Raw genomic sequence first — 9226 nt, 5'->3', positions numbered from 1 at the left:
ATATCGTGTCGGACCTCCTCTTGCATGGCGTAGTGCAGCAGTTCGACGTGTCATGGACTCAACAATTCATTGGAAGTCCCCTGCAGAAACACTGAGCCACGCTGCCGCTGTAGCCGTCCATAATTGTGGAAGTGTTGCCGGTGGGGGATTTGGTGCACGAATTGCCCCGTCTATTATGTCCCGTTAAAGTTCTATGGGATTCATGCCGTGTGATCTGGGTAGCAAAATCATTCACTCACTCTCCAGAATGTTCTTCAAACCACTCGCGAACAATTATGTCCCAGTGAAATGGAGTTTTGCCATCCATAAAAACTCAATGCTAAATGCCATACCATGTTGAATATACCGGTTCTCGTCCGATCACTGAAGATAAGCAACATCGGGCCCCCTTAGTACTTGGATGGTTGGCAGCCTGGGAATGCCGGGGGCTGTTGGCTTGTAATTTTAATCATCGTCCCATGAACCATGGACTTGGGGAGGCTTGCGTGCCTCGGTGGTACAGGTATCTGTACCGTAGGCGTGACCACAACGGAGGGGTATCTGTTCAGAGGTCAGACAAACGTGTGGTTCCTGAAGAGGTACAGCAGGCTTTCCAGTAGTTGCAGGGCAACAGTCTGGACGGTTGACTGATCTGGCCTTGTAACACTAACCAAAATGGCCTTGCTGTGCTGGTATTGCGAACTGCTGAAACCAAGCGGAAACTACAGTCGTAATTTTTTCCGATGGCATGCAGCTTTACTGCATGGTTAAATGAATATGGCGTCCTCTTGGGCAAAATATTCCGGAGGTAAAATAGTCCCCCATTCGGATCTCCGGGTGGGGACTACTCAGGAGGACGTCGTTATCACGAGAAAGCAGCACAGCGAGCGCATTATTGTAGCCAAGATAGACACGAAGCCCACGCCTACCACAGTCGTACAAATTCATATGCCAACTAGCTCCGCAGATGATGAAGAGATTGAAGAAATTTATGATGCGATAAAAGAAATTATTCAGATAGTGAAGGGAGACGAAAATTTAATAGTCTTGGGGGACTGGAATTCGATAGTAGGAAAAGGAAGAGAAGGAAAAGTAGAAGGTGAATATGGAATGGGGATAAGGAATGAAAGAGAAAGGCACCTGCTAGAATTTTGCACAGAGCAAAAAATCGTTCAAATGGCTCTGAGCGCTATGGGACTTAACTGCTGAGGTCATCAGTCCCCTAGAACTTAGAACTACTTAAACCTAACGAACCTAAGGACATCACACATATCCATGCCTGAGGCAGGATTCGACTGTAGCGCCCAGAACCGCTCGGGCACCACGGCCGGCTGCAGGGAGCATAACTTAATCATAGCTATCACTTGGTTTAAGATTCATGAAAGAAGGCTGTATGTGCGGAAGAATCCTGGAGACACTGGAAGGTTTCAGATAGATTATATAATGGTAAGACAGAGATTTAGGAACTAGGTTTTAAATTGTAAGACATTTCCAGGGGCAGATTTGGACCGTGAACACAATTTATTGGTTATAAACTGTAGATTAGAACTGAAGAAACTGCAAGAAGGTAGGAACTTAAGGAGATTGGACCTGGATAAACTGAAACAACCAGAGGTTGTAGCGAGTTTCAGAAAGAACGTTAGGGAACGATTGACAAGAACGGAGGAAATAAATACAGTAGAGGAAGAATGGGTAGTTTTGAGAGATGAAATAGTGAAAGCAGCAGAGCATCAAGTAGGTAAAAAGACAAGGGCTAGTAGAAATTCTTGGTTAACAGAAGAGATACTGAATTTAATTGATGAAAGGAGAAAACATTAAAATGCAATAAACGAAGGAAATACAAACGTCTCAAAAATGAGATCGACAGGAAGTGCCAAATGGCTAAACAGGGATTGGTAGAGGCATATATCACTAAAGGTAAGATTGGTACTGCCTATAGAAAAATTAAAGAGATCTATGGAGAAAAGAGAATCATCTGTATGAATATCAAGAGCTCAGATGAAAAACCAGTTCTAAGCAAAGAAGGGAAAGCACGAAGGTGGAAGGAGTATATGGAGGATCTATACAAGAGCGACATATTTGAGGGCAATATTACAGAAATGGAAGAGGATATAGATGAAAATTAAGTGGGAGATACGATACTGCGTGAATAATTTGTCAGAACACTGAAAGACCTTACATGGGGGCTTAATTAAATAAAAATGCAAATAATTTTAATTTTAGTCGCTGTCTATCCGGTTACGCAGTCTCGTAACCGGTTGGCCCTGACTGGTATTACTACGCAATCTGACTGCATAGAATAACAACAAAGAATGAAAGAAAACTTCCGTTAACACAATTAAATAATTAAGTCCCCAGCAACTATAAAAGCTACGAAACAACAACTACGAAACAACAAAGCACAAATGTAACTGTTCTGTGTGTGGAAGTGTGATTCAGCGTACACATCTGGTACGGTTCTTCCTCAATAAGACAAGGTATTTTAAGCACCATTTACACTGAAGTAATTAAAAAAACCAGTAATACTATAATTGCACATACAAACCAGAATTACACTCTAATACATGAACACAAGCCAGATGCTTTGTTGATTGAACCTGTGAGCAAGAGACATTGTTAGTTAGGACATTTGAAATTAAAAAATTTTCTTTATCTTCATATATATATATATATATTGACGAAACATACACTCTGATCATTACAACATCCGCAATCGAACAGCATCGGCTGTCTAGCCCATCAGAACAACTGGATACAACATGCTCACAACTAGTCACGGCTACATCAGAACTCTTACTGCCCACTTCTCAAAAAACACTCTCCACGACGACTTCTCGACAAGCACTGCCAGTGGAGGCGGCTGAATAATGCTCTTTGGCGCAATCTCTGGCGCTGTAACTCAGTGTAGCCACCTTTCATATGCCCCTCCTCCACGGGTTAGAATTTGATGGTATTTTTGCCAGCATTGGTGGTGAAAATACCATCAAATTCGTCCAAAAAATACAGACAAAAATTAAAAAGTAATATTAATAAGTAAATATCACATAACTAAATAAATTTTGGCTTTGCACTGACCCTTCAATAACCTAATATATCAAATACAGTAAGGAATACAAATGCTTGCATACATATGATTTTACATAATAGTTTACACAAGTATCATGTGGTTAAACAATTCAATCAATAGCGTCATCAATGACGAATAGGTGCAGGTAAGAGTCTCATAACATCTCATAAACAGTAAACACACAAAAAATCAGTTTATAGAAATATTCACATAAAATCCTTTCAATAGTTCAATAAACAAGTAGAACTCCTCAAAGTAGTTGACAGTTCCAACAGTAGCACCCAGCAATGATCAACAGGTGCAAATAGCAGTCTCATAACATTTCGTCAGCAGTATTTAAACAGCTTCAACAGTGGCACCCAAAATTGGCGAGCAGGCGCAGACACCAACAAGTGATATTATCTCAGTAGAAGCAGTCCATTAGTGGCACCCAGTAATGTTGAACAGGTGCAGACACCAACAAGTGACATCATTTCAGGAGAAGCAGTCCATCAGTGGCACCCAGTAATGTTGAGCAGGTGCAGACACCAACAAGTGGCATCATTTCAGTACAAGCAGTCCATCAGTGGCACCCAGCATTGTTGAACAGGTGCAGACACCAACAAGTGACATTATCTCAGTAGAATTAGTTCCACCAGTGGCATCCAGCAATGTTGAGCAGGTGCAGACACCAACAAGTGACATTATTTCAATAGATGCAGTCCATCAGTGGCACCCAGTAATGTTGAGCAGGTGCAGACACCAACAAGTGACATCATTTCAGTAAAAGCAGTTCCATCAGTGGCACCCAGTAATGTTGAGCAGGTGCAGGCACCAACAAGTGACATTATCTCAGTAGAAGCAGTTCCAACAGTGGCACCCAGTAATGTTGAACAGGTGCAGAACCAACAAGTGACATCATTTCAGTAGAAGCAGTCCAACAGTGGCACCCAGTAATGTTGAACAGGTGCAGACACCAACAAGTTATATCATTTCAGTAGAAGCAGTTCCACCAGTGGCACCCAGCAATGTTGAGCAGGTGCATACACCAACAAGTGACATTTCAGTAAAAGCCGTTCCATCAGTGGCACCCAGCAATGTTGAACAGGTGCAGGTAACAGTTCATAATATTCACTATCACTAATTAGACAGTTCATCAGAGTTCATCAGCAGAAATTAAACATCTCCTAGTGGCACCCATCATGTTGAACAAGTGCAGGTAACAGTCCATAATATTCACTATCACTAATTAGACAGTTCATCAGAGTTCATTAGCACAAATTAAACATCTCCTAGTGGCACCCATCATGTTGAACAAGTGCAGGTAACAGTCCATAATATTCACTATCACTAATTAGACAGTTCATCAGAGTTTATCAGCAGAAATTAAACATTTCCAAGTGGCACCCAGCAATGTTGAATAGGTGCAAGCACGAACAACAGTTTGAAGGCACACACAATTGCTTTTACAAAATTATTATCAATGCACTTACACTAAATATACAAATTATAATAAACACACAAATGATGTCAGATAATTGTCGTCTTAAATATTACAAATACACAAATATCAGTAAACCTATTATATTTATGAGTGTCAGTGCAAGCCACAACAAACAAGTAAAATAATATTTAGGAGATAGGTCCGTACCAATTATTTGGGATTAGGAAAGGAAAACACACAAAACACACTCACTCATCTTTCATCCACATTAAGTACTACTGTGTAATTGAATAGTGTTAACTGTGTAAATGCAATTCTGTCCAAAATTTTATGTTCAACTTGTGTATCAAGTAGTAGTGGCAGCAATGTATAACAGTCAATAATAGTTAGTCAACGTCGTAGTCATCATGTCAAGACCAATGTTTGCCAAGCCAAATCAAAATGTACGGTTGCTGAACAACTGTCAGTGTGCCAAGATATGCAATTACTTCCTCTCTCAAAAAAAAAAAAATATTGCTTATTGATTTAACAAAGTGTGTGTGTAGACAATCTTCCTTCCACTTGAGTGTTCTAGTCTGCTATCTTCATCCTCCTTGTTCCATATAGACCAACAAACAAGATAAAAACAATGCTCCTCACTTACTTCACCTCTTATCCACCAAAACTCCAATAATCATTATCATCACTTAATCTTAATACTTCAATAATACCTCTTACGTCGATACATATAAACCTTATCATCAATATCATTTACCTTACCTCTTGTCCACCAAAACTCCAATAATCATCAACTTCACACAATCTCAATACCTCAATAATACCTCTTCAATATGTCGATACATATAAATCTTATTACCAATATCATTTCACTTCCATAACAACTCTTTCCTCTAGTCAATCTCCTCGAACAAGTAAAGACAAAATCCTAGTGCAAACTTCAATTTATCATCCCATGCAATCTGAAGACACAATGTCCACACACATCCTCTGTGTAATCCACCTGACCCAAATCTTCTACTCATTATGAATTATAAAATACATTTTGGTTACCTTGTCCATCATTAAATAAAAGAAATGCATACATGATCTCTAACAGCCTTCAGTTTGAATAACTTTCAGTAAGTAGGTGCGAGTACATAGTATGAAAGATCACATAAGACTTTGAATGAATAAATCGTAATATTTCACAGTGTGTACACCACTTCAAGAATATGGCAAAACAGAAGTAAACATGTGGAGTATTTCTTGTGTCAAGTGTCATTTGCTATTTCAATTGATCACGAAGAATGCAGTGTAATAACTGTCAATGGTCTAAACCTAGTGTTGGTATGTCATGTCGTTAGCTTCCTTCCTAGTAACATAAATTTATACAGCTTCCATAAAATCTCCAGCTCATGGCAGTTCATTTTCTTATCTTAAAATATAAAGCACTGAGCGTATGCAAAACATGCAATAGCGAGTAAATATACCAGTAGAGAACACAATGTCAACAAATGGATGTAGCACAATCCCTACAACGAGGCTCTGCCAAGCGAACAATCTATAATTAATACCATAGTGTGACCTAAACTCCATGTTTGTACACCGTATATCAGCATTTCTATATACAAAATTAAAGAGTAGTTATGACAACAAAACAGAAATGTGTAAATATGCAATCCATACGCAAAGCAGCAAATATATATCTTACATAATAAACAGGTCATTAGCATCATATCAGCATAAGCAAATAAATGTTCATATGTAATCTTAATAAGTAAACATGAAGGCGCAAGCAGATAAATCACCAAGTATAACTTACTTAAATAACCATATCAGGTGACAATTATAATTTAAATAAATAAGCACAGCAGGCACATAATAAAAAAAAATGTGACATCAGTGAAAAAGCAGTGCAGCCAAGCGATGCATAATATACATAATTAACAACCCTGTTCATTAATCAATCATTGTCAAAATCAGTTAACACAAAGTATAAATCACATAATCGCGAGCAGCAAATTACGTCTAAAGTACGTACCTAAGGCGAAATATGTTACCTGCAAAATAAACTCAATTAATAGTTACCTTTTTAATTTATTAGTTTCCTCTTCGAAATTACATTCTTCCTGAAAATTTCTCGATGGCAAGTCCTCTTAACGTCGGACTCATACAGAATTTACCTGAAGTTCTTAAATGTTTCATACAACCGTATCCTGAAAAATACTGAACGTTAATAACAAGTTAATAATAATTTATCAAGTCACTATAGCTTTATACTGAATTTATTCGGAGAAATTAGACTGTGTATTTGTTTACGGCTGTCAGTGCATTCGCATTGAGCGCTCGATCAGCTGTAGGTACGCGTGACGTAGGAAGTAATCGTTTGCGGTCAACGACTGCCTTGTGCGGCGCGCGGACTTGACTGTTGCTTTGAGTATGTGCCGCCGCCGGAACACGGCGCAGTATCCTTATACTCTCCGTGTGTTTACATATAACTGTTAGTTTCTGAAAAGTATGTCATTCCACAAAAATTTTAACGTTCGATATATGATGTATTCCCTTAGAGCGCCGAGATTTAAGAGTTTCTACTTCGACAGTGTTATCATGAATAATTTTGCAAACTCTATATGGACCGTTATAAAGCAGAAAAAATTTGCGACACAAGCCTTTTCCTTTGTGAGACAAACGATGAGACTTAATTAACACCTTTTGACCAACTGACAAGGTTTTTAAACGACCAGGACATTTAGCTGATTTCTCTCTTCTAGCAGCCGCAGATGCAATATTTTGCAGAGTCAGGTTCACAACTTCAGAATGCCGCAGTTTCCGTGAAGGCGGAAAAGGAACGATTTCAGAAATGCGATTTGTCGGTGCTTTATTTTTTAATATCAATATAGGCGGTAAAGAAGTTGAATCATTAGGGAGTTCATTCAGAATGTTTTGAAAAATATGAAGATACTGATCCCAAGTTCTGTGATTCTGATGACAATAAAGTCGACACAATTTATTGATTTCCTTCATCCATCTCTCTGAAGCGTTAGATTGAGGGTGAAAAAGTGAAATGAAAATTGGTTTACTTTTACGACGCCGTAGAGTACGAAGCCAAATTTTAGAACGAAACTGTGATCCATTATCTGATATAACCTTATCAACATGACCCACTTCTTTAAGAAAATGTTTGATGAAAGCATTAGATACTGATCGAGCTGTTGCTTTGCGTAAAGGTGTAAAACACACATATTTTGATGTCAATTCCACTGCTACCAAAATGTACGCAAAACCATTAGTAGAACGAACCACTAGACCGAACAAATCGACTGCAGCCATCTCCTTTAATTTCGCTGGAATGATAGGAAACAATGGTGCTCTGTGAGATATAGTTGGCGGCTTAGCCTTTTGACATAATTTGCATTTGGCAAGAACAGATCCAATATGTTTTTCCACATTACTGAAGTAGCAATTTTCTCGTAATTTATGAAAGCATTTTCTGGGACCAAAGTGTGCATAACTGAAATGTGTGTACCAAATCAATTTATTAACCCACTCATCAGGAATACAAACTAACCAAAGAGAGTTGTCGACCGATTTTCGTTTAAAAAGAATGTCGTTGCAAACTAAATAATACTTTCTAATCGCTACGCTCTCGTTTCTCCTTCGCTTCTCCTTAATGTCCTTCCAGATTGGATCCTTATTTTGCTCCTTAGCGATGTCCTGGAGCGAAGACGAAATAAAATTTTCGAACGCAACACCTTGAATATACATCAAACAATAATTGTTTTCTTTGCAATCCTCTTCAGCACCGTTTCAAACCCATCGGTGCACGTGATAAAGCATCAGCAATAATATTTGAAGAACCCTGTATGTAAACAATACTAAAGTCAAATTCCTGTAGATACAGCTCCCCTCGTGACAATCTTCCATGTGTTAATTTTGTTGACATAAGAAATTCCAGAGCTCGATGATCGGTGTAAATCTTAGTATGTCTGCCATACAAAAATATGCGAAATTTTGTGAAAGCCCATACAACAGCCAAAGCTTCAAGCTCCGTAATCGAATAATTCTTTTCTGATTTAGAAAGAACACGACTTCCAAATGCAATAGTTTTCTGTACTACAACGCCGTCTTCTTCTATCTCTTGTAATAAGTGTGCATCTAGGCCTTTGTATGATGAGTCCGTCGCCAAACAAAAATCTTTAGATAAATCCGGGTGTGAAAGAAGTGGAGCAGCTAAAGCATCACGAAGTTGTTCAAATTCTAATTGGGTTTCCTCATCCCAGCACCAATTAGAATTCTTTCCAGACAGTTCACATAAACGAGGTGTGGCCAAATTGTCCAGTCTAACAAAGTGTCTGAGAAAATTACAGACACCAAGGAAACTACGAACATCACGATTTGTAGTAGGAACAGCATAATTACGAATAGCGTCTAGTTTCTCTCGATCAGGAAGAATACCTTCTGTAGAAATAATACGACCAAGAAATTTCACCTGAGAACGACCAAATTCAGATTTTTTCAAGTTCACTGTAATGCCAACTCTTGCAAAAATACGTAATAATGAATCCAAAATTTTGTTATGCTCACTCCAAGAACGTTTAGCAATAAGAATATCGTCAACATATGAAGTAATATTGTTACGAAGATAAACAGATAAAATTTCGTTTAAACTACGAATGAATGCAGCTGAAGATACAGTAAGTCCAAACGGTAATTTCCGAAATCACTTTTGGGTAAAATAGGATTTCCTAGAAGAAAGAACACAACGTGTCATTCTTAAC

At 38.5% G+C, this 9226-nt stretch overlaps 1 pseudogene; it reads left to right on the top strand.

Moving 5' to 3' along the window:
• Window positions 1-318: 318 nt before the first annotated feature.
• On the top strand, window positions 319-437 carry LOC126177769 (5S ribosomal RNA; annotated as a pseudogene).
• The last annotated feature ends 8789 nt before the right edge of the window (window positions 438-9226 follow it).

The sequence above is a fragment of the Schistocerca cancellata genome, chromosome 3 (assembly GCF_023864275.1).
Source record: "Schistocerca cancellata isolate TAMUIC-IGC-003103 chromosome 3, iqSchCanc2.1, whole genome shotgun sequence".
In the NCBI taxonomy this organism is placed as follows: domain Eukaryota; kingdom Metazoa; phylum Arthropoda; class Insecta; order Orthoptera; family Acrididae; genus Schistocerca; species Schistocerca cancellata.
The sequence above is the reverse complement of the archived record's forward strand: the minus strand, read 5'-3'. Positions and strand labels throughout refer to the sequence as shown.